A 24,274-nucleotide genomic window follows, 5' to 3' on the forward strand; every position below is an offset into this window, starting at 1 on the left:
CCTTGTCAAGGCGGGAATTCTTGTATTATTTGTTGAATAAACTCGATGAAACCTTGCTCCCGGACAAGGATAAATTTTACAACAGATTGAACGATGAGCATGTATCTGACGAAGATTATCAACATGTAGAATATGTATGGGATGTATTTAAATGTAGAAGACTTGGTGATTACAGCGATGTGTATTTGAAAAGTGACGTCACTCTTCTTGCTGATGTTTTTGAGAACTTTCGCGACGTATGCTACGGAGCCTACAAATTAGATCCTGCATGGTATTTTACTGCACCAGGTTTAACTTGTGATGCAATGCTAAAATATACTAAAATAGAATTAGACCTTTTGACCGACTATGATATGATACTCATGATTGAGAACGGTATCCGTGGTGGAATTTCACAGTGTTGTAAAAGATACTGTGAATCTAACAATAAGTACATATCAGGTTATGACCCAGATAAAGAAACGATATATTTAACCTATCTAGATGCAAACAATCTTTACGGTTGGGCCTTGTCAAGACCACTCCCATATTCAAATTTTAGGTGGTTGAGCCGTGAGGAAATTGACGATTTTAGCGTGGAAAATGTTCCCGAGGTTTCATATGGAAATTTTATTGTCAAAGAATTGGCAATCATCGCTGTCCAGAATAAATGCTGTAATACGTGTGTGGCGGCACAATTCAAATCCGCGCGCCAGCCGTTGGTGCGTCTGGCGACCGGTAATTGTCGCGAGAGTTTGGAGACGCCACCGCCAGAGGTCGCAATGGTCGACCCACGCCGCTGACTGGGCACCGCCATTACTTTTCCGGGAGTCTGACCGAATCTTGTGAGCTGTACGCACGCTACCGTGACCACGCCAACCGGCGTTATTCTGTATCGAACGATCTATCACGAAAATACATTGTTATTGTTAAATTGAGGTGGTTTATTTGACTCTACTGCACCTTCCCCCTTACGTGGTTATTTAAATCACCACAAAGATTGCTCTTTACAAAAGTCTTCTTGGCTGAGAAACAACTACCACGGCTTGTGCGAATACTCTGGAGATGTGGATTATTCAGAATTGGAGTGTATACTTCACAATTACACTAAACATTTTTAATATCTATTCACAAAGGGTGCTCAAAAAGCAGCTTTCTTAACCCTTAGGCTGCGGGAACGTTTTTAAACGGTCTGCATGTTGAGTGCGGGAAAAACTTTTTTCTACGTTTGACCAGATTTTCTTACCACTGGCAGCCTTTCCTGAAGATTTTATTGCCATCCTTTCCGCGGTAGCTTGAACTCGGCCCAACCTAGTGGCAGAGAGCACAAAGGCGTCTTTCGAGGACTGGATACCCTCACCACGGGGAGCGCTACCCAGATTATCCCTTCTTTGAGAGAGAGGTCTCTCTGCTCTCCGCGGCACATTCACGAAGAAAACAATTCCAATGAATCCTTGCATTTCCTAGGAATTTTTTTATCTTGTCATTGTCCATTAGCCGGGGAAACTTATTTGAAAGCATTGGTTATTCTTTCTTATACTTTCGGTGGTGGGTCTGTCGCACCTGCGTAATTACCAAGGACATTTATTTCCTTTGAGTATTATAATCTCGTTCTGGATTTCCCACCGAATGGGTTTCCCTTCGAATATCCTGTATTTTCCACATGCTCTATTGATCTTCGCTCAGTTTATCCAGAGTTTCGGTGGTGCACGTTTGCTCCTAATCAAGTACCTACTCGAGTGACTACATTTTGTGAATCTCTTCATTTATTTTCAATATGGATAGTGAAAATTTGCTATCTCGGCCAAAAAGGAGAAAGGTTTCTCTCGAGGATGAAGTTCTCAATATTTTATTCGACTCTGATTGTTAAAGTGAGGACGGAAATTTTTCCGATGTCTGTCTACCAGGGATACTGAGACGGATGAGGATGATGGTGGTCCATTCAATTTGGCTGAAGACATTGCATCCGCATCATCTTCTTGGTCCAGGACTGATGATTCTACTCCTCATATTTTCCAGTTCGACAGCTCCTTATCTGGTGTAATATCGGACCACCTTCATGAGAGAAGTAGCGAGGTAGATTTTTTCCCGTTGTTTTTTGGAACTGATTTGATGTCATACATTGTGGATGAAACAAATATATATGGATATGCTTTGGCAAGTTCCACTAATCTATCACCCAAAAGCCGAATGAAATCATGGGAAAATGTTAGTTTCAATTAGTTTTACGTATTTCTTGCCCTTAGTTTTCTTATGCCAAACGTAAGAAAACATTCCATTCAAGAGTATTGGTCCCGAGATCCGCTAATTCGCACCATGATTTTTGGAAAGTGTATGCCGAGGACAGATTTATTTTAATTTTGCGCTGTCTTCATTTTGTGGATAACAACAATCCATCAACTAGTGACCCGTTATGGAAAATTAGACGTGTTTTCCCACCTCAAGTTGAAATTTTCGGAGATGTTTCACCCATTCCGTAAACTAGTGATCGACGAATCATTAGTTTTATTCAAAGGATGCCTGGGCTTCAAGCAATATATTCCGTCAAAAAGACACAGGTTTGGAATTAAGATTCTTGTTTTGTGTGATTGTGAAACTGGATTTATAGTGGACATGATAGTGTACACCGGAGCCAAAACTGAAATTAACCACTGTGGAGATTTGGGATTGTCTGGTGAAGTAGTTAAGAGGTTAATGGAGAGTTATCTTGGTAAAAGACATGTATTGTTCGCAGATAACTACTACACCAGTCCTAAATTGTGCGAATTTCTTTAAAAAAATAAAACTGGATTGTGTGGTACGGTAAGAGTGAATAGAAAAAAAATGCCAAAATTTGAAAAACAAAAAATGGTCAGAGGTGATTACGAAATGCAATGCAATGGCAATGTACTCGCCATGAAATGGCATGATAAACGTGATGTTTGCTTGTTATCCACTGTTCATTCAGGCCAAATGATTGACAGCGGAAAAAATGTTATCGGACAAACAACGTAATTTTCAAACCAGACGCTGTTGTTGATTATGTAAAAAATATTAGATTGGTTAACAAATCCGATATGATGATTGGATCATTGGAATGTATGAGGAAGTCAGTGAAGTGGTACAAGAAACTGTTTTCCACCTGCTTGATGTAACTTTGTTAAACGCCTTTTATGTATTCAAGTTGAAAACTAAAAAGACAATTATTTATAGAAAATTTGTACAGGCTGTTGCAGACCAGCTACTAAAAATATAGTGTTTTAGGAACCGACGACACAATATTGCAAGAAAACTTTCAGGCTGGTGCTAACGTTCCTGAAAGATTAAAAGCTAGGCATTTTATTGAAAAAATACCTGATTGTGAGGGCAGAAAAAACACCCAGAGAGCATGTTTCGTGTGTAATAATACCAAAAAAAAGGGATCAAAAGAGAAAAGACACGCGCTTTTGGTGCAGAGACTGTCAGAAAGCTCTATGTATGGGTTGTTTTAGAGATTATCATTCAAATATTGATTTCTAAGTGCCAAATATACAATAATTTCTGAAAAGAATGCCTATTATAACCTTTATTATCCATTACCTTTACCTACCGCATCCAAACATACGTGACAAATGCTCCCCAAAGTTCAAATCGGCTGAAGTATGGTTGAAATATTGAGGAATATGGTTAAAAATCAATGGATTTTATTACTGTTTGATATCAAATCGCTCATAAAAATGTCATGCTGGCCAAATTTGAGGAAAAAAATTCATTTACATTCAATTTAGAAAAAGTAACGTTCAAATAGTTTAATTCCAATTACGATTCTTAGAAAGGGCTCAATTGTATTCATGGTCTGTCGTCAGGGGGTAGGGTGGGCATTCCCGGATTATGAGGGTCCACTACCTGCTAAACACCCGCCCGAGGTCGACGGAAAAATATCTTCCCCGCTCGTGTCCCGCGCACAGTGGATGAAAGATTTTGACGCTCCCGCAGCTAAAGGGTTAACAAGTCTTCTTCCCAAGGGAATTTGTGTGGCTAATCTAGAACTTTATGGGTGTCCCTCATTCACGAAATTAACCACAAATGAGGGTTGTTTAATTGAAATTCATTTGGATGGTAATCTACAGTGTGCCAGAAAAAATTGTTTTAAGCTGGCTGATTGGTGTATACGAAATAAAATTTGTTGAAATAAAAAATGTTAACCTATACCCTGTTATTATTTAATAAAACAACATAAAATCTTTTAAGACATTTTTTATTGTTACTAAATATACATCTTCAATTTTGAGTATAAACTTTATCACTCTCAGACGGGTACCTTTAATGGCGTCTGTGGTACCATATCTCACTTTTGATTGTCAGCGGTCTGTATAACACACAGGTTTTGGACCGTCAATACAATCACTTCTCGGGAGTCCTCGTTCCTCCTCCTTTTGCGTAGACTCGAGGCTGGTAGCACTCGTACACATCCAACCAGATGATTGGGTGCTGCTTGTCCGCGAGGCGTCGCTTTTCCGGATCGGTAATGTCATCCTGGTTAGTTACCGTATTTTCCGGCGTATAAGACGACTTTCTAGCACCTAAAATCTTTTTTAAAAAGTCGGGGTCGTCTTATACGCCGGGAATGTGGCAGCAAGGAGGAGGGGTGGCCGCACTGAACAAACACTTCACACATTTGCAGAACCCTAACCCTAACCCAGTGCTGAGATCTAATATACCAGGCTTTGTGAACTTCCATGTTAAAAGGAGGCCAAGGGAGAACCAAGCAAGACAACGGTCGGAGGCACTTCAACACAATCAGCAGAGGACAGTTGTGAATGCAATGCATTAACAGGCGCGTGAGCACGGAATATAAATCAGACAACTGGCTTTAACACTGACATACGAAGCAAAAGGCAGTACACTACCTCCCATTCGAAATATGGGCACCACACCCCGAAACACTACGATGGTGCTTCATTTTCACTTTATAAAATTAAAGACATCACACGGATTACGAGAGCTCCTGACTTGCCAAGACAACGAATTCAAAACGTGGTCACGTGGTAATAACGGCCGTGGGGCCACGTGAGCTCTACGGAAACCCTCCCCTACTTCCCCCTTCCACTCTCACCTCCCCTACACCTTTCAATATTTCTCTCAGATGGCGTTGGTGCAAGCTACCCGGAAGCCCCATAAGAGATCGCACTGGTTGTAATATACCGTATAAATGCCAAACAGTCAAGGCCCCAACATGGCTCCACTAACAAGAAGAAAGAAATATGAAGCCAGTTTCAAACTAAAAGTTGTAAACTTTGCCATGGAACATAATAACTGCGCTGCTGCAAGACATTATGGAGTAACAGAAAAGATGGTTCGTGACTGGAAAGCAAACGAAAAAGCACTGAAGAATATGCCAAGGGGTAAGTGTGCATTAAGAAGAGGCACCCCACATTGGCCAGAACTCGAAAAACATGTAGCAGACATGGTGAATGAGCATCGCCAAAATGGTTATGTTGTAACACGCAATAAAATACGCTTGTTTGCACTTCAGTGGGCAAAATCTAATCCAGATCACAGCAACAGATTTAAGGCCACTGTATCCTGGTGTAATAGATTCTTAGAAAGGCACAATTTGGTACTGAGGCAAAAGACAAAAATTGCACAGAAATTACCTGCAGATCTTGATGCCAAATTAAATAACTTCCATCGATACGTAATAAAACAGCGCAATAAACATGGCTATGCGTTAAATAGTATCGGAAATATGGATAAACCTCAATGAATTTTGATATGGTTGGAAATAAGACTGTCCATCTAAAAGGTGAAAAAACTATTTTAATTAAAACAACAGGACATGAGAAGTCCAGTTTTACAGTGGTACTAGCTTGCACAGCTGATGGCGCCAAACTGAGACCAATGGTTATTTTTAAAAGAAAAACAATGCCGAAACTCAAGTTCCCTGTTGGTTGTTTTGTACATGTGAATGAAAAAGGCTGGATGGATGAAGAAGGGGTAAAGCTATGGCTTGATAACGTATGGAGCAGGCGACCAGGTGGACTTATTAAAAAACGTAGCCTACTGGTGTGGGATATGTTCAGGGCTCATTTAACTCCCAGCACCAAGGAAAGGCTTGCGAGACTAAATACAGATTCAGCAGTTATTCCTGCAGGATTGACATCATTGGTACAGCCACTGGATGTGTGCCTAAACAAGCCGTTTAAAGATCGCATTCGAGAACAGTGGAATGAGTGGATGGTTAGCGGTGAGAAGTCATTCACAAAAGGAGGAAACATGCGTGCTCCACAGTTGGATGTTTTGTGCAAATTTGTTATAAAAGCCTGGAATGACATTGATGCAAAAACAGTAATCAAGTCTTTCAAAAAGTGTGGCATATCAAATTCGTTAGATGGTATGGAGGACGACTACTTGTGGCAAAATGAAGAGGAAGTCGAAGCTGAGACCACACCATCTGATACGGAATTTGATCCATATGATGATTGCCTTACAAATGTAGAACAAGACGTTATTGATGTACTGATGATATCAAATGACGAACAGGAGGATTTTAAAGGTTTTTAAACGGAAACTGCGTTGCTGACTCGCAGTGACTTGCGAGCTCTCTCTATCGTTTGTTAACTTCCTTGTATCAGACTGCTTTAGGAAAAGTTTAATCCACTTGCACTGTTTTAGTTTTATATGTTTTATGAGGAACTGACTTATGTTTATTAGTGACCGTTTTCATGCTATCATGTCATGCCATGATGTCATAAGCATATTAATTAAAAATTTCTATATTGAAATCAAATCTGATGTTTTTTATTTACCGGTAGTGTGCGTTGGAAAAGGGGTAGTCTTATACGGAGAGTATAGCACGAATTATATATTTTAACAAAAAAGTTGGGGGTCGTCTTATACGCCCAGTCGTCTTATACGCCGGAAAATACGGTATATTAAATCTTTCCACTATACCATTCTCATTCTGAAAGCCGGAGAAAGTCACCTTCTGTCCGACCACTTCAAATGTCTTTCTCTGGTGTCGGAATACGCAGTAGTAAACTGCGTCAAAAAGTACCGAGAGCATAAAATCTGTGCCTCGATGAGGGATGTATACAATGTAAGTATCCGGATCTGGTTACTTCTCCACCTGGAGATTGGTGTACTCCAGGGAGGCTTCGGGATCTCTTTGCAGTATGATGGATCTGGATGTCATATTGTGCTTCTTCTTGTTCAATGAGCTCATTTTCCAAACGTGGATTCTTATATATTGTTAAAGAGAGGGGGGAGGGGAGGAGGTTGGGGAGAATCTTAAAACTAACGAATCACATTCTTTTGGAGCTGTGGCTTGACCTACTACCCTACTCCATCTCAGGGAGCGGAGGGGTGAGCGGTTGTGAAAGTCAACGGCGGTCCGTGGCCCGCAGCGAAAGCTTCAGAGTCGCTGGTAATATATATGGCTTTTTAGAAAGTTTAGAGAAAGCTTAGAACCGGTTCTCTGTCCAAAATGCCCAAATATTCTCTACTCTCCGGGAAGAGCCCTCCGGCGCAGTATGGGGATACCTCCGCTTCAGGGACGCCAGTGGGGCCTTCTTGGCGCTCCTCTACAACGAAGTGGAGGACCCGGAGGCGCCAGAGCTGCAGCTGCGTCCCTGCTCAGCGTCGGCAGTCCGGAGGCGGATCCACGGGATCAACTACAATGCCTTCAATTGAGAGCCCGGAGCGAGGGGAACCTTGTGTTTTTTGTTTCTATGATACGGGAATAGAATGTTATGTAAATATGAAAAGACATTAAGTGAATAAAGAGGAAAAGCGATGGACTGGAGGGTGACCCATACACGAGAGGCCTAACAAAAATTAAATTAAAATGTGAGCAGTCTCGTAATAGAGGCTGCTCAATTTAGAGACAGCGGGGAGTGGTGTGGTGACCGCAAATTTGGACGCGGAATATTTACGTCTAATTCGGTCACGGAAGTATTTACACCCACTCTAACGCGTGCGGGAGGCGGGGAAAGCGAAAGCGACATACGGTAACAGAAATACACTTAGAGAATGCGGGAAGAGGGACACCTCAACAACATGGAGTTGTTGCAACAAACACTCCACTTCCTTGGTTACTCCGATAGGTCAACTTGGGGGGGGATAAGACCTGGGAGGTCAAGATTTTGGGTATAAAAACCCTCAAAATCTGAAGGAAGTCATTTGGTGTTGGGGAGGGACAACCGGGGCGTGGACAGCGAGCAGTAGTTTGTTGGACAAGAAGAAATCTCCCGTGTTCTCCGCGCCGTATTTCGCAACTCTGTCGGCCGAAGTATCTATTGCCCAGGGCGCAATCCGAATAGACAAGGGTAAGAATTCATACTCACAATCAGTCAGAGAGTCGCAGCCCTGCAGAAAAGTCAGCCTTCAAACCGCCGCCGCGATCATCGCCAGAGCTTCTATAGGGGACCCGAAGGTAAAGTGCCTTTTTCACTTTCTTCACAAAGTAGAGTTTGAACCACTTCATTGCTTCCTGCACCCAAAGGCAAAGCCGAGTTCAACCCCCCGGCTCACGAGGGAGACCCGGGCGGACGCCACACATGCATCCTATACGGACGTAGGCCGTGGCCTCATCAACCTATCAGCCCTACTTTCTTCATAATGGAAGGTTAATTTACACCTAGTTCGACTCTCCACACCTCATTAAGTGCTTCCGTAATAACATTGGTGCTGAGGTAAAATTGAAGGAGGTGGTTGTGGACGAGAATGGCACCTGAAACCACATCATCCAAGCATACCAAATCCATGGAATGCCAAAGCACCACATGCATATCAGGAAAATGACCTACGATCACCTGACACCCACCGGCTATCTCAGCATGAGAGTTTCACATGCCGCCCAGGTACAAAAGGAAAGCACCAAGAGAAGGCCTTTCCAGTGGTGACATTTCATTATTATCTCCACCCCATCCGCGATCCCCTCACTTCTACATACTACCGAAAATTCGCAAGACCAACAATCCTGGTCGCCCAATCGTCTCCTCTTTCAATTCCCCCACAGAACGAATCTCATCCTTTGTTGACCATTACCTTCAGCTTCTTGTACACTCCCTTCCATCCTACATTAAAGACACCTACAATTTCCTCAATCGCCTCCATTCTACCTCCCTCCATGTTGATCAAGACATCATTATGACCACCATCGACGTGACCTCATTATACACTTCTATACCTCATGTAGAAGGCCTTGCCTCCCTTCGACACTTCAATCGAACTGCACCTCAGATACCCAGTACTGACTTTTTAGTCGATCTCTATCGCCTAATCCTCACTAAAACGCCTTCTCTTTTAACGATAAACATTATCTGCATATCAAAGGTTGCGCCATGGGAAGCAGATTTAGCCCTTCTTACGCAAATTTATTTATTGGTCTCCTTGAAGAATCCTTCCTATCTTCCTACCCACTTCAACCCTTACTTAGGCTTCGCTATATAGATGATATTTTTCTTCTCTGGCCTCATGTATTTATGTTTGTCTCTTTGTTTCAATTTCTATTATCAGCTTTTATGATTGTATATTCGCCTGTGGCGACTTGTGTGAATGTGTTTGTTACCTCTACGGTTCGATTCCTCTTGTTGGGATCAGCGTTCCCCGAAACGCATGTGCTATATCTATCATACTGTTTGTGTGATTGTGACCATCTTTAATTTCATTTCATCTTGTGTGTGCGTTGAATTCTTCGTTCGTGGTGGGACCTACGACCAGAGCCATCCCTTGGCCAACTCATATGGCTAGATCTTGAGGGAATTGGTTGCATAAACCCCCGCCGAAAACACTGGAGATAAGATTAGCCTGGATGGCTCGGTGGTCTGAGCATCTGCCCGGAATGCAGAAGGTCCGTGGTTCAGTAGTGGATGCATTCAGTTCCGAAGGTGTCTGCGTGATGAAGTGGAAGGATAAGCGGGATGTACTGATGATCAGCTCTGAATTTGGGAGTGGCCCGATCGATGTCCGTCGCCGGCGAGGAGGTGGCGTCACTTCCAAACCGGAGGCCATTGCTCGGTACAACGAGTCAATGAGTGGCATCGATCACCATGATCAAATGATATCATATTATCCCATTGAGCGCAAGACACTGAGATGGCATAAAAAACTAGGCATCCACATACTTCACCTCGTTTTATTGAATAGCTTTTTCCTATTCCGAAAAACCCATCCTAAATTTCCTCTCCATGATTTCCGCCTGTCATTAGAACACATCTCAGTCCGAACCTATTCCTCGTTCCTCTCCCAGCCTAACCTCCAGGGTCCTTGGATTGTCTAAGCACTTTCCGGAGACATATGACATCGACCAAAAACGAAAACGTGTCCCTCAACGACGCTGCACATTCTGCAAGGGTTCAGGAAGGATACAGCATATTTTTGCCCCGTCTGTGAGGCATGCCCACCCCTTTGCTTCAAGCCTTGTTTTGAACAATTCCATAAAAACCTTCAATGTTAGATTGTACGATGATTTAATGTATTTCATGATGATGTTCATGATTTAATGCATTAAATGTTATTAATTAAAAGTATTAAATGCTAATAATTTAAAAATATTTTTTTCTTTTGCCTGGTGTCCCGTCCCCCCGCCGTGTGCCGAAAACCGTTCTCTCTTTTAAGGAGGGCGGGGGAATAGCGAAAGATGTAAAATTCTATTGTTTCCTATCTTTGGTATTCCCTCCTGGAACAGGTAAAAAGCATTAGCGCAAGTTCCTAGAAGATAGGGATCAGCACTCGGGTGGGGTTCGGCTGATTAGCACTTCGGAAGTAGTCGTCAAAACCCAATTTTTTAATGCACTTGGAATGTCGTCTCCTTCTCTGTATTAGCCCTCCTTTGTATGTTTCAATACAAAATTATATTTCACGGAAAGTGCGCTGAAAAAATAAAAATGTCTGAAAAATTATGCATCGAAATATTTTATGTATTTTAATCGCAATGAATGAAAACGCATTGTTTATTGTAAATGTTTAGAGCAGATCCTTTTTTCCATTTAAAACAATGCAATTTTGAAAATAGTGACCTTAATTTGAGACTCATATGTACTCATTATTTTCAGAAATAATAATTACGTATTGTTTTCAACTAAAATACCATAGTTAATGGCTATAAGATAAGTTTTTAAAGAATGGATTTGAACAATATTACAAGAAAACCTTCTACGGGTAGAACAACGGCATTGAATTCGATAACTGTGATTGTGGTAAAATGTGACCCTCTATTTTATGCCTTGTATATATTTATGTATGTATGTATACCTGACGATTTCTATGTTGCATAATGTAACCAACAGAAATAAAATTATATTATTATTTATAAAATGAATTTCTGACCTAACGACCACTAGCCATCCTTCTAGGTGGAGCGAAACTCCCGTCCTCTTTAGTGTTAATTTAAAAATATGAAATTTACATCTTTATTTGTTATAAATTCCCTCCTCTGCTTTGAATTGAAAGATATATTCCTCGTCAGATCCTTCAAATAGAAATTCAAAAAGTTGAAATAGAAAAGGTTATGCGACATAATTCTCTATCAATGACTAAGAAATTCGTATTTTACACAGCCATCAACGTTCTTGCTAATTAATATTTACGGCACGTATCAATTTATATTCAATTGACGTGTCAGATTAGGGATAGAACATGGCATAACGGTAAAAAGAAAAAGTCCCCGAAAAAAAATTGTCTCGATTATTCAACCACGCATTACACTACGCCAATGCTATGCAGTGATATCGGCCGACGATCGTCGTCAACTTTGAAATTGCAATTTTCCATAAAAAATTTTTTTTCCATAATGAGACCAAAACCATCAAAAACCAATGAATTAAAATTCAGTCACTTGCAAAACTTTAAAAAAATTACTGCCGCATTGAAAGTGTTAATGTAAACAGCATGCAATTAAATTTAATGTAACTCCACTGGGCCGTTTCATAAATTGTAACATTGTACTTAAGTGATACATATTGTTCATTTACTTCTAGTTGATTAACCAACTGTAGCCCTACACACAGCACACTATGCTTGATATGTGAACAAGCGGTTCGACAACTATTATGGCAGATTAGCTGAACCTTCAAGTGCTGAAATGCCAGCTAAGGACATAGCTTGAAACACTCCACCTCAACTTTCAGAAAGATTCCACCATGGAGATTGGATGAAATTTCTCCAAAGGGGAGTGGAAATGGAGGTTCATCTGCTGTCAGCATTCCTTATCAGGGGGTGATTGAGAACCTCGAAGGCAGCATTGAACCTTAAAATGAAGGGTTTTCTATCATAGAGACTAGGTCTCTTAACCAACACCCAATATAAAATATATTTGGATGTATACGACATCAGTGTGGGTGAAATACTAACCCATAAGTTCCCCAGTTCCTAGGATAGAGACTTAAAGAAAAGTGAGAGATCTGCAGTAACTGTCAAACCTGCGACAGTTTCCCACTGCACCCACCCCCAGTGAAGATTCATCTCTGGATGCCCATCAGCAAGTGGGAGCGGAGTTCTAACCACATTCATCAAATGTCTTCTACAATGTTGCATTTGGTGATGGGATGAGAGGGAAACAATATTTCCCGAGTTTAAATAGAGATGCACATCCAGCACCATCCCTTCCACCCTTTTAGTCGCCTTGTACGACAAGCAGGGATACTGTGGGAGAATTCTGAATGCCCCTTCCCACAGGGCTAAATGTATATTACACCCACCCTTTAACACATTGCACTCTGGCACTAAATTTGCAGACCTATTCGACACAACACCAGTTAACAATCTCCAATCAGCTGATACCACGGCTGCTGGAAGATGAGAGTTTATAAAGTACAGTACACTCCCGATTATCCGGGCTAATGATGGGGAGAGACGGCACGAATAATCGGAAAACACGGATAACCCAAACTTTCTGTTAAATGTCTTGCAATGCTCATAATTTACCTAAAACATACAATATATTATTATTTATGCAGTTATTCTGTTATTTTAGAGTGCTTCCCGGGCTCAATGAGAGCTTTCTTCGCCAGTTCGCGATCTTTTTTTTCGGAGCGCGGTCGCGCACTGCGAGGCTTGGTAAACAGGAACACGGTGCTCCCGTGAATGCAGCAAGCGCGCGATCGCTTCCATTTTACGAAGGGGATTCTTGCCCGGTGTATCCTAGCATTAATTTCGATGATTTTGCGTCCGATTTTATTTTTTTGTGAAATCGCGGAAAAATTGAACGAGAGTAAAAAATCATACACGGATAATCCGAAACCCGGATAAACCGCAGCCGGATAATCGAGAGTCTACTGTATTTATAAAAGCAAGGCTACAGTAACCGATTTTACACAACAGGAATCTCCCGACTTCTTCTAGATGTGTTGTCACACACTGCGCATTTAAATAGAATCACAAAACCCATCACTCATTCTGCTATAGCAGAATGATCTTGTAATAGGGGAACGGATCTCTGAGAAAAAACTATAAATAGGGTTTATAAAAATGCAGTCATGATGGAGTTATTTTTAGAATTCACAACTTTTTCATGCTAATCCTAGTTATTGCAATTACTATATTGCAAATACAGAGAATAAGACCTAGAGAATAACACTACACCAATCACCATGCTGCTGATATTTTTGAAAGCCAATTACAATGCACCCTAACTGGCAATGCACATAAAGCTTCAACAGGGCATATTGGTCCCTCCAGTAGGTAATCATCTTGGTCATACTTATACTGGTGCACTAATGGCTGGTTTCAAAATCTTAGCATTCCATCAATAAGATTTCCATTCATAAAATGAACATGGTATTTTGAAGTATTATGTACTTTCATGGGTTTGGCATTGAGATCTTATTTCATATTTTGTGTTTTTCCTCTGTGAACTTACAATGCCAAAAGAAACTGTAATTAATGAACCCGTAAAGCTATTATTATTGTCACCTTAGCAGTCAGGGCCCATCATTGCTAAACATTTTTGTCAAAAACATGTTCAAACAATGTGTAATTTGCAATAGACTGATTTTCAATACCTAATTGTATTTGAAAGACCACCGAAAAAAGATATTTTCAAGGACTTTTTAAGTTAAAACAAACAAGTAATTAGGGTGCATATTCCATAAAAACATCCAAATTTTCATTTGGAAAGAAATAACACAGCAAAAATTTCACATATTTTACTCAGAATACAAGTGTTCATTCGCATACAAGCAGAAAACTAACAAGAGCATGAAATAAAATACTAGTATTCAAGCAAATAAGACTTCTAGAATAGAAAATTCTATGACAAATAAATAGAAAATTTACAACATGTTACGATTAAATGATGAATATCAGTAGTAAAACAAGAAATATTTGCAGTGCAATTAAATATGATGAACCTCGAATCAATACGTTTTCACTCCATTATTCCACCGGATGGCTTCACTATGCACAGATGTTATGAGTAGCACAATCCTCAAGGTACTCTGAAAAAGAATCATTCATCATTCAGCAATGCAAGATGTCACAATTAACATTACTTCTAATTTCCATTTGGCATGTGACACATCATGCACATGCGAGAACAGTAAAGGAAACTGGATAGGAATAGGATTACTCAGTAGTTCCAATCTGATTAGAAAGGAATAAATGGCTAGGCTCAACTGTTAAGTCACTGGCTGGTGACTAGCATGGATAGGAAAACAGAAATTTAATGACTTATGAAAACAAAAAGTAATATATATTCTTTTTACTCTTTTGCTGCACTTGCAAAGTGTAATAATGGACTTCCCTCCTCAAAAAACCTTTGACTCTCGGGGCCGATTTGTAAAATACTATATTAGCAATTTATTGTGAATTTAAATAAAACAAACACATTTATAATAAATTTAAATAAAAAAATACAAATTAAAATTTGGCACTAAACAAAAAAATTAGTTTCACAACTCTGAAAGTTCATTAGAAGAAATATAATGCGTATTTAATGCCCGATATCATTCTTTTGCATAACTAACAGCAAACTGCCACACACAAAATATTGAAACTGAGCAGCTTTTTTGCCACATCAATTTCTTTTCCAGAATTTGCTACACAATCACACAATTTGCTCATGTTATTTATTATTCCCTAATGTTCATCAAGATGATTAACATTTTTTGAAAACATGTCTTAACAGCAAGATTTATTTTAAAAAATCTCTCAATACGATTGAGAAAAGCAAGCAAACATTAATTACTTCCTTTCATCAATAGGGTGGTTTCCTATTATTTTTTTATTGCCTAAATCGAAAGATTATTACTCCTGGTGTACGTATTTCACGCTTTTAGATTTCTAAATGACAATATCTATTTTTCGCGATTAAGTGAAAAGTGAAAATTTTCAAGCGCGCGAAAACGCGACGCTTAAGTATGAATGCCGGGAAATATCTCCGTACGTCGTATTTCTGGTTCCCCCTCCCACCCGGTGAGGTGACCTTGAGGCGAGGCTTAGCGCTGATACATCGCAGGCTGCTAGGGGGTAGCTGAGTACCTTGCTGGATGGTAGCGCTTGGCTTAAAAAAGGTTTATTAATACCTTATCAAACGAAGAAAACTTTTCGACCTTAGCCAGTTTTAATTGGTGATTATTAAGACATGTTTCCCTGAGCTCTGTGCCTCATGCATGCATTGGTAACCTCAGACGATGTATAACTCCTATCCTCTCGTGTAGAAACTAGGTCCCTGTGACGTCATGTGGAGTGGAATCGCATGGGCGCCAATCTGGCCTTTTTCAAATGAGGATAAAATTTGACTCTTGCCATTCGCCTAAACCGGTATTTCAAAAACCAAATAATTTGTGTATTATGAATACACTAATGGTGGGTAACGAATCGTAATCAATGCCTTTCGTTTTCTTTGATGAAGGAAACTACCCTTTTATAAATTAAAACATCCAAAATAACTGTGAAGACACCATCTCACTTCATAATAATGGAAATCGGTGATAAAATGAGACACTTTCCCCTAGCCAGCATATGAGTAGGCTCCTCATTCTTTAACCTCAAAGCATTCCTAACTGGCAATGCATAAATATGACACCCATATTAGAAGAATAGAAATGTATAACAATAAAAACAATAACATAATTTAAACTTTTTTCAAGTAAAGAAGTTGTTCCACACAAACTCTTACAAACTACCATCAATTCACTTCGAGCTGTACAACTCAGAATTTGTCATGACGACATTTTTTATGGCATTACAATAACTTTGAAATATTCCATAATAGAAGCCAGAAGCTACTACAGAAATTGTAAAATGACAATAAAAAGAAATAGTTAAGACAGACGTTTTGAAAAAATTCAATTAACAAAGAGATAACCAGCATAACACATACATTGAGATGACCCATCCATTTCATCATGAGGAAAGTGGAACGTCTTCCGGCAAATCTTGGATCATATTTCACAAAGTTATGGCTTGGTACTGGTAGTTTCTTCAGAGAGGTAGCATAGGCCTTCTTCAAGCATTTGCTCAATTCCATGCATCATTAGCCTTAGAAGTTTACTGTTCCCACTTGAAAATGCTCACCTTATTCAGGTTCCTCTGCTTCCTAGCATCTCTGGAATGAAGGGGAAAAAAATGCGGCTGTCACTTTTTGAGTCCACCAACAATATAATCACAGATAGATACTAGCAGTGCAAAATACACTGTAGGGAAATATGCTTTAAGTACTATGTGCCAAAAAAGCCTTCTAAGAAACTGAAAGGCGGATCTTAACGCTCTTTCAGGAAATAGGACTTCCTCCATTTTCATAGATGGATTTAGGGCATGGGCACTTACCCCTGTAAACTTTTCTGCTTGCTGAAATAGATTTTTGAATTAATATACTAATCAAAATAAAGTTTTAACCATATATTTAAATTAACTTTGAAACATAGCACAAATTACAAACAGATATCCGACCCGTAAATTGACTGCGGACCTGAACCATCGCATCCTGTTCATCGAACGCAAATGTTGAAATGAACATTAAATCAAAATGAACATTAAATCAGAATGAACGCAAGATCCCAAATGAAGAGCCAGAGGAAATGAGCCTCCAAAAAAAGAACGCCCTCCGAGGAATGAATACCCTCTGAGAAACGATTATCCTCTGCAAAACGAATGGCTAAAACGAACCTAATATTTTGAACACCTGTTCTAAATATTAGGGCCGTCCTGTTCTTTTTCGTGGACAGAGGGGAATGGTAGAGAAAGAAAGGAAGAGGCTGGGTCGTCTATGGCTCACTTTGGTGGCCTTGGATGGTCTGCATCTTACCCACCATCTGTTGTAGCTACCATGCACTTGATGGAGTAAGCTGCAGTTCAAAATACTTCTTGGTGAGCAAACCTGATGGACTGAATACGCAGCAGGTGTGCAGTGTAGTCATTAACAGTGAACTGGGAGTTTTAGAGAACTGTTCATTTTATAATCGCTTTATTACAGTGAACAGTTCCTTTTAGCAGTTTGGTTCTTTTTGACCCATCTCTATGGTGGACAACAACTTGTGGTTTCCGAGGACTTTATAAGAAGAATTTATTGATTTTAGGAAAAAAACCCACTTAAGAATGAATAAAATCATGATGAATTACTCTCACGAGATGAGAGTTTATCAGAGGCTTAGCAGCACACCAAACAAGAATTTATAAAGCCTAAGAAGTATTGGGTAACTTAATGAAATTCATGGTGAAAATATTAAGACGAGGAATTAGAAGATTGCCAGCCTCGGTGGCGGCGAGGCAAAGTTCTCGCCTGCCAAACAAGAGGTCGTGGGTTCAAGTCGCACCTGGGTAAGTTTCCCTTATCTGGGGCATGGCTTTTAAGGCACGTGCAATAGGGTGGTTTGCAATTATTTTTTTATTGCCTAAATCGAAAGATTATTACTCCTGGAGTACATATTTCACAATTTTAGATTTTTAAATGATGATATCTATTTTTCGGGATCAAATGAAAAGTGAAAATTTTCAAGCGTGCAAAAACGCGACGGCTAAGTGTGAATGCTGGGAAAAGTCCGTGTGACATCTGGCTGTTGCTGTGTGATGCCACCTGGTTGCGAGGCTATGAACGCCACTACGATGCAGGCTGCTTCATGCTGAGCATGTGGTAGCATAGAGTACCCTGCTGGCAGGTAGCGCTTGGCTTAAACAAGGATTATTAATACCCTATCAAACGAAGGAAACTTTCCGACCATAGGCAATTTTGATAGGTGATAATTAAGAAATATTTCCCTGAACTCTGTGCCTCATGCATGCAGTGGAAATTTCAGACGAAGTAAAACTCCTATATATTCATATAGAATCTAGGTCCCTGTGGTGTCACGTGGAGTGGCATCGCATGGGCGCCAATCTAGCCTTTTTCAAATGAGGTTAAAATTGAACATTAACATTCGTATAAACTGGGATTTCTAAAACCATCCAATTTGTATATTATGAATACACTAATGTTGGGTAACGAATCGCAATCAATGCCTTCCGTTTTCTTTGATGAAGGAAACTACCCAATTGTAGAAATGTTTATCAAACCCAGATGTAAAAAGGCCAATGTGTGCTGTTTTTGGTGGAATGGAAAAAAAGAAGTTAAAGAAATGGACGAGGATCACTACAACGTATTAAAAAAAGAAATCGAAGCAGAAGTCATAAAATGGCCCTAAAGTGTCAGTCTGAGTGAGTTGATCAAGCGGATATGAGACAATTATAAAGAACCTAGGTGATTCTATTCTTCAAGAATTTCAGGACCAAGCCCGAGCATAGGTCAGGCTAGTGCACTTCAGCTCATGATTTGCCATGAGTATAAGTAGGGTTTGGCCCTATTTAATTGCTTTGCCTTCTTTTAGTTGATGTAGTTCCACATTAGACCACATTTGGCAGGTCATGATTGTAATGTGCTGCCACAGATGATGGATTTGTAAACTTCATCATTCAGATTGTGCAGCACATATATGGACTTTTTTATTTTTTTCAAATGCATACATTGCTTCTAAGAAAACAATTATTCAACTGTTCAACCATAGCTTTCCAAATTGTTCCCTATTGCTATTAAATCTTTATTCTATATAACTGGAAAATACTTCAACTGTGTCATTTATATATAATAAAATATGACCTAGTGAAAAACACTCAAAAACCTCAGTCCTCTAGAAAAATAACCACTTAATAGGCTTAAGGCTGAAAATGTTAATCAGCTGTTCCCCTTGAACAAGTTAATTAGCCAATCTATTAGCATCCAAAATTGTATCAACAATTTTTACGGTGCTTGAATCTTCATTGAATTTAAGTGGAAGAAGCAAATAAACAATAGAACTTAGCTTTAGCTTTGCAGATCAAAATAAAGCATTCTTTATTTCTCACTCTGTTAAACAACCTTACCAACCCATTTTGTAAGTTGAAAAAATATCAAAAAATGAATAAACAACACATAACATCCACTGTATGCAGTAACAATATAAGCTAAAAGATGGCACCACTTGCACTGTCAAACATGGGAAAAACTAAATGTTGAATGATTTATATATAGACTTTGTGTGACTTTGCGTTTATTAATCAAACAGTCATCGACGTGACACAAGCAAGAAAAGAAACAGTTAAACTCCAAGAACACCAACTTATTTACTGGTTACCAACCAGACCGCACCGACAATTAACAATCGATAGTATCGATCAAAGGTATCGATACACCCAGTATCATAAAATCATAGGAAATACATACATCACCAAATTTATGCATTCATATTTTCCAACACTAAAAGTTAAATATTTTAAATAATTATGACATTACCAAAACATTGTAAAAGGGCTGCACCTTCTGCATTTTTGTATTTTAATATCATGATAGAATGGCTGAATGAGGACAACTTTATTCTTCTCTCTGACTCATCTTACCTTCTATATCTACCAAATTCTATTAATGAATTGCAATTTTGGGTCTGAGTGAACAACCCCGTTCGCTAGTGTTTCCCAATATGAGTCTTTGGTGAAATAGATGCTCAGTGTGGCATGTTTGAACGATACAAAAACTTGTTCAAGTCCTCAGCACAATAGGCCCAGATGGTGGTGTAACCTTTATTCCTTATCATCTGCTTCATAGACACATAAGACAACAAAGGATCAGGAGTGATAATTTAAGTTGAATTAAAATGGATTTGATTTTGAATGCTGAATAGGGTTATTCACTGACCCGTAATCGCAATTCATTGAAAGATTTCGGTGAACAGACAGAAAAAATAATCTTTCTCAATCAGCCACACACAAATGAATTTAAATGAAAAAATGCACATATCGCCACCCACTACTAACAAGGTGACTTCATATATATGAGTTTCCTTAATTTTTCGATAAAAGAAAACCAGCGAACAGGCACTTTCCAAGGCGAACTAATTAAGGGTGCTTTCCTATCACGTATCTGCGCTGATCTATTTTAGACTATTTACCTCAGAGCGTAATCCAATCGCAGCTGTGCCATCATCTGCGCTAAACAGATGGAAACACATCCTGCACCATTGTTCGTCTGCGCTAGCAGACAAAACTTGTGATGGTGGGAAAACATATTGCTGATGGAAAATGAATTCCACCATCTCAAAGATAAATATGATGATCATTTGAGAATAATAAACAATAATTTGGTCTTAGGTAAGTTTAATTAACCTCGTAATTTGGGAAATATTGTATTTTTTATTCGTCAAGCAAAATGACTGATATAACATGAACAAAGGACAATAGCAAGAGGAGGCAACTAGATTTTCTCAAGTAATTGTCTTCATCAAAAAAACTAGGAATGGAAAATGTAAGCTAAACTAAAATGTTATATTGCTTAGATTCTAAGCAGAATTATTTCATTAGCTTACATGGATAGCTGGGCGTATAATATACAAAATTTCCTTTAAAGTTCATGTGGTGTTAATTGCATTCCATTACTTGTAATACAGTACTGCAAAATTACCATAGAAGCAGATTTTTTATACGGTGCTAACATTTTTTATGCTTTACCTGCGCACTATGAATGTATGTTGTATGTATATGTATCACAACCCAGAAATTCGGAATAAAATATAACTGGCGGCACTGTAGGAGTACAGGAGAGGTAATTATTAAGTAGCGATAATTCCATTATTTTCTTTCAATTAATACTCATTAGTGCTTTACTAAATACAAAATGAAATACACGAACAAGTATCACCTTTCTTCATTATTCATGTGGCGAAGGTCAGTTCATAAGCGGCAGGTCATTTGAACATTAACTTTTGCCGCCGATTGGTCCACCATTTGTAAACAGACCAGCGCAGATGCGTTCAAATCGTCTGTTTCAGTGTGCGCTAGTGTGTTTCAACCCTGTTAAAATAAACTCTTCCATTGTGGGAAGGTCTACCCTCTAATGAGGGTAAGGGAAGGATAGGACTACTCTTCCTATACCCTTCAGCAAGGGTAGATGGAGTATTTTAGAACATAGGTGGGCCTTATCCTTCCTGGAGTGTAGGGGAAGGGTAGAAGAAGGGTTTGGCAAGCCTCAAAGAAGGGTAGGACTATCCTTCCTATACCCTTCAGCAAGGGTTGACAGAGCATATTTTAGATCATTGGCGGGTAGGCATTATCCTTCCTGGAGTGTAGGGGAAGGGTGGGACTAATATACAAACTAAAAATCTATAAATTAATATGAAAATAAAAAAAATCACTAAGCAATTAAATTAAGCGAATGGGGATGAGGTGTAACAGTGATTTATAAAATTATAAGACAGAAAAAAATTAGCCTTTACATGGTTTTGAACCCAGGACTCACATGTTGGAAAATGATGAAGTAGCGCCTTCACAACCTCAGTTACCAACGGCACTTACAGTAAAAAATCTTTAGAGGAGAATATCTTTCGCACCCAGGCCTATGTGGAAGAAGCTGTGACTTTTTTCTACTACCTATTTCGTTTCAGAAAATAACTTCGGCATTCAAATACCGAACATCACTTTCGCAATGTCTCATTGTCAGCCACACAGATAGGTTACATCCTAAAAATGTGAATGGAAGCTCTTCTAAAAGAGCTTTTTCACACAATTATAGAAACTATTGTGCATATTATTGCTTTCCTTATGGGACTTTTAAAGAGTAGTTGTGCAGCCCGTATATCTTTGCTTTCAAAGACTGCTTATGTTCTTTTACAGAACTCAATACTCTTTAGCAGGTGAAAGTAGGTGAGGAGATACTTTCAGGATGTTTTCCTCAGCAATAAATGCCAAGTCCCAAGGAAGGGTAGACAAAGGATATTCCTACACTTGCCATACCATTAATTGAGTTAGAGGAAGGATTGACGGATGGTAAGGGAAGGAGTTCCAAGGAAGGGTAGACGAAGGATAGCCCTACACTTCCCTCACCCTTAATGGAGTGCAGAAGAAGGGTGGATGGATTGTAAGGGAAGGAGTTGCAAGGAAGGGTAGGTGAAGTATAGGCCTACCCATCCCTTAACCTTAATAGATGTTGGATGAAGGATAGACGAATGGTAAACGAAGGAGTTCCGAGGAAGGGTAGATGAAGAACAGGCCTACCCTTCCCTTACCCCTAATAGATGTTGGACAAAGGATATACAAATGGTAAGCAAAGGGTGCCAAGGATGGGTAGATGAAGTATAATCCTACCCTTCCCTTAATAGATGTTGGACAAAGGATATAGGAATGGTAAGCAAAGGAGTGCCAAGGAAGGGTAGATGAAGTATAGGCCTACCCTTCCCTTACCCGTAATAGATGTTGGACGAAAGATAGAAGAATGGTAAGCGAAGGAGTGCCAAGGAAGGGTAGATGAAGTATAGGCATACCCTTCCCTTACCCTTAATGCAGTGTAGACGGATGGTAAGCAAAGGAGTTTTCAGGAAGTGTAGACAAAGGTTTGTTCTTCCCTTCCCTTACCCTCCTGGGAGGATAGGGCATGGGTTGTACAAGGGTAACTACCCACCACGATGGCTACTACCCTTCCTTTACCTTTCTTTTACCCACCATGGGGGAGTTTATTTTTATCAGGGAATCTGTTGCGATGTGAGCTTATCTGCGCAAGGTGATTGGAAAGCACCCTAAATTTGAAAGCAGGCTGGAAGTTGGAAAGGAAGGTGATTTTTGCTACTTTATGGGCCTCTAATTCAAAGGAGTAGCATTTAAAAAAATATAGAATATGTGTTTGGCAAAGGCCATATAATGAGTACCGTTTCATAAGTGGCATTCAATCACTTTTCCATGTCATGTTTTGGAAAGGTATTTTTCAGTGAATACAGCAGGCACAGGGTGGACAAACTAATCTGGAAGTAAAAACGACTTACAACCCAACTTTAGATAGTTGTAAGTGCGGTCATAAATTGCCGTTGTTTAATGAGATAACATTAAAGGATTTTATTTTGCCCGGCACGATTTATGATGGAAGCTTCAAGAATGGACTAGTACAGGTAATTGCAACAGACAACACTTTTACCAAACAACCGTAAATCTTCTCCAATTTCTCGACGAAATTTTTCTAGCAGATTGACGGAATATTTTAGAATGAATCAGTGAAATACTATGCACATCCTGGTGAGCACAATGCCGTCTAACCCAAGATATTTCTTATGAACACTTACAATGCCATTTTAGGGTAGTTTGAACAAAAATATGTCCTACATATTACCTTTGGGAAAAGGACTTGCAGCTAGCTCGTGGAGCAGTGGACATCTCTCCTCAATACGGATTTCTCCGCTTAAGCATAATATCAACATTTCTCCAATTCTTCTGACAAGGGAGAAGTCATCAACATGGCAAAAATCCAACAATAGTGAAAATGGCGAACGCTGAGTAACCTTAAAGAGAGGTAATCACACCTTAAAAACTGAGATAAATAATCATATCCACATGCAATGTGACGAATAATCAGGTTTAACAAAAACCACTTCACTTCAGAAAATATCTTTAAGAAACTACACTATGTTTGAAAGCAGTGGGTAGAGTTAGATCGCTTTACCCGGTTGATTATACAATAATCTTGAGTAAAACATTTTCACGAATTTTCTACATTTTCTCTCGATAACTCACCAAAATTTCGATATAGCTTCAAAGGTTACAGAGCCCACATGGTAACATTCATCGCCATGAGTACCAAAAGTACATCCTTCAATCCAGTAGTAATAGATTTGTACGTGTCGCAGACTTGGATCTCTACATCTGTCGACATCCTCGGGAAAACACGCGGTAAACTGAGCACACGCACACACATTCTTAAAGTGAAATTTAAATAATACAGAAGTGTATAAAACTGTATAAAACTCTCTGACAGTAGAGCAGGTAAGAGTAACGCGGTAGCCGGTAACGCACACATTTCAGTGGTCTTCTTTATTTTGTTGACGATATCTATCATGGCGCTTGTGCGCAATTA

The 24,274-nt window shown here is 39.4% G+C and overlaps 1 long non-coding RNA gene across 1 annotated transcript; it reads right to left on the minus strand.

The window, feature by feature from the left end:
- Positions 1 to 14,069: 14,069 nt before the first annotated feature.
- Positions 14,070 to 24,207, minus strand: LOC124166404. Its single transcript, XR_006866435.1, has 4 exons — positions 23,935 to 24,207; positions 23,534 to 23,702; positions 16,262 to 16,486; positions 14,070 to 14,375 (listed from the first exon to the last, which is right to left on the minus strand). It is a non-coding gene; the product is annotated as an uncharacterized LOC124166404 (long non-coding RNA).
- Between the last annotated feature and the right edge of the window lie 67 nt (positions 24,208 to 24,274).

This window comes from Ischnura elegans, chromosome 10 (assembly GCF_921293095.1).
Source record: "Ischnura elegans chromosome 10, ioIscEleg1.1, whole genome shotgun sequence".
In the NCBI taxonomy this organism is placed as follows: Eukaryota; Metazoa; Arthropoda; class Insecta; order Odonata; family Coenagrionidae; genus Ischnura; species Ischnura elegans.